The sequence below is a fragment of the Tupaia chinensis genome, unplaced genomic scaffold, assembly GCF_000334495.1.
Source record: "Tupaia chinensis unplaced genomic scaffold, TupChi_1.0 Scaffold000099_1, whole genome shotgun sequence".
Classification (NCBI taxonomy): domain Eukaryota; kingdom Metazoa; phylum Chordata; class Mammalia; order Scandentia; family Tupaiidae; genus Tupaia; species Tupaia belangeri.
The window spans coordinates 6972027-6978435 of NW_006159563.1; positions in this window are offsets into that span (position 1 = coordinate 6972027).

A 6409-nucleotide genomic window follows, 5' to 3' on the forward strand; every position below is an offset into this window, starting at 1 on the left:
CCATCAACCAGTGTCTGAGACAGTGAACTGAATGTACTCCAAATGACATCACCGGGTGTCCTTTGAGATCTGATAATACAAAATAAGAAGGCACAAGACAGAAGAACCTAAGTAGCCCAACTTCACTATTTCAAAATAATAGACAAGAAGAAGGAGAAATCAGTTTAATTTTAATAAAAAGAGTGAATTCTAAAATATTTCAAAGGGCTACAGTTATTACTTTTAAGTATAGTACATTTTACAAAGCTATAAATGGGTACCTAATAAGTTAAATGAGGTAAGTTAATGAAAGAATTAAAATTCACAAGAGGCCTACATTATATAATTATGTATCATAAAACAGAAAGTCCTTTAACATGTTGGAATTAATTGGATGACCCAGAAATTGAAGGTACATTGAAGTTTTAGTTTGAAAAGGCAACTAATTTCAGATTAATACTTTGTACGTAGTAGGCATTCAACAAATACTTGGTAAGGCATAAGGAACCAATTTGGCAAAGCCCACCAGTGATACTTACTGCTCTACACTGAGAATGATATATTACAAGTGTGTCAATGCTAACTGTACCCTCCTCCACTCAAAAGCATATCCAGGCCCAAGTGTAGTGACAAAAGTGGGAAGAAGCTACTGCACAATGTCTGAGGCCATACGGGAGGTCTGGGTTCAGTTCCCAGCCCAACCTGAGCAGGTTGGGCATAGTGGCACCCATGCCTGTTGTTCCCAGCTAACTGGAGGCTGGTGCAGGAGGAATCACAATGTGGCAAGACCCTGTCACAAACCTCTCCATCTCTTTTTGATTCTCTTTCATATATATCCAAAGGCAACTGAAATTGAGAAGATAACGTTGAACCTGTTCTCATTGTTTTTTTTTTTTAAAGCTAAATCATTTTAAAACATCAGTAAGATAACTATCAATAGTAACAAATTACTCACTGAATATTGCAGTTAACAGCTAATTTAGGAAATTTTCTTCAGAAAATTACAATTATAGTGAATAGGTTAACTGAAGAAGATTAAAACAGAAAAAAGTAGAAGTAGAGTAACAGATCATTTTCTGAGTTTAGCCTGAAGACCTTGAAGTGGTGGTGGGAGAGTGTATGTAATAAGAGGAAAAGGACATACTGAAATGTAAGCAAATGTCATCTCTTCCTCAGACTTTTCTGGAACATGCTCTGGCACCCTACTCTGGGTTATGAGCTCAGCTCTGCACAGCAAGTCAGAACATTGGGTGGAAGGACATTGTCATCCTCAGCTATAATATTAATTGGAATCTATCCAAAACATTACCTCGGGTGAGATCAGCTTCCTTAGTTCTTTTCATTCAGCAGGGACTCAAGTGAATTTCTAAGACCATAACATATCTTAGTATCAAGATCAATACTGAATTAGCAGACATGGCTAAGGATAACTGGGGGGAAATAATTAACAAAATTAAGGAGGATTTGCACCACTGGGAGCCATAAAAGTTATTTTATGGGTCCATGTAAATGTAATAAAATCTCTGTCTGTGCCACAATTTAATTTCACATCAAACAGGTCCCCACAGATAGTCTGTAAGATTATTTTACTAAAATTGAATATGTCTATGCTTCCTTATTCTGAGTAAGAAAAAGCTTACTCCGCTCAGAAAGTTATGTTTCACACAGAGAAAGGGAATGATGCCCATCCTATCTCTAGCACTGTCTAATGGCAGCTACTCAAAGTAGGCAGTATAATTAATTTTTATTAATAATAGCACTTTATAATTGGCAGAGGCAGGACATAATAAATCAAAAGAATTCTTCCTAGTACAACACTTTTTTCAAGTAAAAAAAAAATCAAATATTAACAGCAGTAGAATGAAGAGGAGACAATGTCTGCCACACAGACTTCCTTAACATTTCTGCAATATTTTTTCAAGTTTATTTATTTTTTCTATGAGTAAGAAAAGCAGATGGGGAGAGAGGAGGGCAGCCTTCCCCCTCCTCCAACAGGATCTTGGTGCTGTGTTCCATCCCCAGCATGATCAGCCCTAGATATGGGTACATGTGTGCCAAGCAGTCAGGTACGTGTCTGGACACAAATGCAGACTTTTCCCAAGGGGGTTAACCTCACTGAGTATCATGGTTTATGTCTGCACCACTGTCCAGCCTCTATGCAATATATTTTAACAGCTTTATTGAAATATAATTCTTTACCTTACAATTTGCCCATATAAAGTATATAGTTCAATGGTTTTTAGATCATACAGAGTTCTGCAACTATCGCCACAATCAACTTTTTAAAAAAGTTATTTGATTTCATTTATTATTATTATTTCTTAATAATACACACACTCACCAGAGAGAGACAGAGAGAAAAAATGAGAAAGCAAGCTACCAGGTCTGGGACTCCAACTGTGGGGGTGGCCAGTGAGAGTCCAGCATCTTAGCCACCATGTCACCTGCTGGCCCCAAAGCCATAGTCAGCTTTAGGACATTTTCATCCCCCCCATTGAAGAAACCCACTTAGCTATTATTCCTTATATCTTCATGCTAAATATTTCATTATACAGATTTACTATGTATTATTTATTGTATTACTCCATCATTGTATTGCTAACAAAAATAACTGAGACTGGGAGATTTATAAAAAAAAAATAGAGGTTTATTTGGCTCATGATGTTGGTGGCTGAAAAATCCAAAGGCATGGGGCTGGCATCTGACCTGCCTCTGGTGGTATGTCACTACTTGACTCATAGAAATAGAGAGGAGAATGTAAGAGAGAGGAAACAGCATTTCCACTTCCTCTATTTGTCCCTCTCATCCCCCTAGCCAACTGAATGGTACCTTCTCATTCAGTCATACGTCTTAAAAGAACTCAGTACTTCCCAAAATCATTATACTGGGGACCATACTTACAGAACATATACTTTTGGGAGACAAACGCTATCCATAGCATTTATCCACTCACCAGGTGATAGACATTTAGGTCATTTCTACTTTTTGGCTATTATAAATAATGATGCTATGAGCATTCAAATACATGTTTTTGTGTGAATACAAGTTTTCATTTCTCTTGGGTATTTACTTAAAAATGGAATTGCTAGGTCACATGGCAACTTTATGCTTAACATTTTGTGGAACTGCCAAGTTCTTTGACAAGGTGGCTGTACTATTTTTACATTTATGTTTATATTACATATATGTGTTCCAATTTCTCCATATCTTCACTGACACTTTTTTATCTGTCTTTACAACTACAGTTGTCCTGGTGGGTACGAACTGGTATCTCACTGTGGGTCTGACTTGCACTCCCCTAATGACTAATGATGTTGAGCATCTTTATTTATATATCTTCTTTGGAGAAATGTCTTATTAAGATTCTTTGATCAGGACCAGCAGATAGCATAATAGTTATGTCACTGGACTCCCATGTAGTTGACTGCAGTTCAAGTTCCAGACCTGGTGACTTAAAACACCTGCTGGGTGTGTGTGTGTGTGCATGCCCAAAATCCTGAGAGAAGATTGGAAGAGAAATAATTGTGGCATAGCCATCCCCCCTGAGAGGTGATTTCTTGCTTTCTGTATCTCTGTCTCTCCTTCGATCTTTTATTTTTTTCTGTTAGCATGCTATAGGTCACGTGCTCTCACCAGCCTTTGTGTATGGTGAAAGGAAAGGGTCCTAACTTCATTCTTTTGTATGTGTATATCCTATTACTCTCTCTCTCTCTCTATATATATATATAGTTGGTTTTTTTTTTGAGAGAGATTTTTGCTATAGGGCATGTATGCTCACCTGAGAGACAGAAAGGGAAAAAACACCCCCTAGGCAGGATGGCCATGCTGAATCCCTTCTCCTTCTATTCTCCTCTAGGAATATTAGGCATGCACACACACATGCCCAGTGTGAGTTTTAAGTTGCCGGGTCTGGGACTCAAACTGCAATTGACTACATGGGAGTCCAGTGACATAACCATTGCACCCTCTGCTGATCCTCCTATAACTATATTTTAAATGATGCTTGAAACTCACTTTTTTCCCCCTGTGTTCTGAGAAATATATATTGCTAGTGACAAAAAGGATAAAGTATTTGGTTTCCCCTTCTCAGATCACACATGTCTAGCTTGAAGAAATAAATATTCTCTGTGCCAACTCCCAATAGCACTGGTTAAAACACTTTGTGTATACCTTAGAGGCGAATATTCAAGTGATGGAAATTATTACTTCATAACCAAGAAAATGAATCATGGAAGACAATGGTCATCTTTCTCCTATGGAATTCATAAAGATTACAAAAACTGACAATAATCAAACTGGGCAAAGGCACAATAAAAAAAGGAATTCTCTTATATTGTTCTCTGGAGTACAAATTAGTACAATGCTTTCTGGAAAACAATTTGGTGACATTTATCAAAATTCTCAAAAATGTTCACATCATTTGCTCCAATCATCCCTGTACTTGGTAGTATTCTACAGAAATAAACATGTTTATCTCATAGATATACCTACAAAGATATCTATCCTAGTATTAAAAATTGAATTGCTTTTCTGATTCTGAAATTTTAAAATTTCATTTGAAATTTTGAGCATCTACCCTGTATATATGTATATTTATTAATTCATAAATTATATGCACCAGTATAGTAGGTATGTGTGTATATATATATATTTTTTTTTAAAAGAATTATTTTCAAGACCAGCAGTTGGCATAATGGCTATGTTGCTGGACTCCCAGAGAGTCAACCATGGTTCGAGTCTTGGAACCGGTGGCTAAAACTTATGCCGGGTGTGTGTGTGTGCGTGCCCAAGATTCCGAGAGGAGAATGGAGAAGAAGGGATTGCAGTGTGGCCATCCCCCTTGAGGAGGATGATTTCTCGCTTTCTGTCTCTCTGTCACTCTTTGTTTTTCTGGCAAGCACACAGGCCATATAGCAAAAAACTCTCCAAAAACAAAAAAAGAGAATGATTTTCTTTAACTTAATTTATTTTTGACCAGAGAGGGACAGAGTGAGAGAGAAAGTGAGAAAGGAAGCTGCCAGGTCCAAGACTTGAACCATGTTGACCATATGAGAGTCCAGCACCCTTAATCACCATGCCACCTGCTGGCTCCTATAGTAGGTATATTATAAAGCACATGAATAATAAATTAAAAGATAAAATAGATAAACAATTCAGAATAAGTCTAAATTTTTATTTTATTGATTATTACAGAAAACCTTTTTTCTTTCAATAAAATAATTATTTAAGAAAACCTCTTATTGAGAACAATGTAGTTGTCGAATCTAATAATATAGTTGTGTTTTCTCTTTTTTTTAAAAATAATTACTTTATTTAATTTTTTATCATTATCATTATCATTTTCAGTTTTACTAGAGAAAGAGAGAGAGAGAGAGAGAGAGAGAAATGAGAAAGCAAGCCACTAGGCTTAGGCCTCAAACCACGGTTGACTACGTGGGAGTCCAGGGCCTTTAACTGCCATGCCACTTGCTGGCCCCAAGTTGTGTTTCTCTTGACAAAGAGACTTTTTGGTTATATAATTGTCAACTCTGCCATTTTTGGTTGTTCACATGTGTGAATGATTAGTGTTAAGGTGTATGCACAAAAATTTTCAACTATTTGTCCATTTTGAAGTATTGGTTCAGTTAAAACCAAATTCTGTGTTTATAAATCTACTCAACAGGGGCACACAAACACCCTGAAAATCTTCTGAATTGGAAGCTGAATAACTGTTCTAATTCATGCAACTCCCAACTGACATTCTCTCCTGAGGACTCTTCTCCCCATTTTCATTCTTAGTTACCATCTGCTGAACTAGGCACCCAGTGTGGACACCACTATCCATCCATATTTTTAAAAAGGCATAAATCTATAGAGATTTTCAAACATTTCCACTTGTATCCTATTGATTATTTTATACCCCTCCTAGAAAAAAATATCCCCATTTTGATGGATAACTGGCATAAAGCTAAGTGTTTAAGAACTCGAAATCAGATCATGTTCCATATCCTGAGTCCCACACTTTTACTGACCTGGTGGCTTAAAACTCAGGCTGGGCACATGTGCATGTATGTGTGCCCAAGAGGCGAATGGAGGAGAAGGGATGCAGTGTGGCCATCCCCTCTGGGAAGTAATTTCTTGCTTCCTGTCTTTCTATCTCTCTCTATCTCTCCAGCAAGTGCATGCACCCTATAACAAAAATCTCACTTAAAAAAACAAAAGCAGAATCATAAATAAAATGTACATCGAGGGTCAGCTGGCAGGTAGCAGGTGGTTAAGGCGCTGGACTCTCACATGGTTGGCCATAGTTTGAGTTCTAGACCTTTCTTTAAAAATAAATCTAGCATATTTTATTCTGAGTTACCCAAATTTGTATTTTTCAGATGGCTTTCTCACTTTCCCTCACTTTCCCTCTCTTTCTCTCTGTGTGTTTCTCTCAGATCAAATTTTA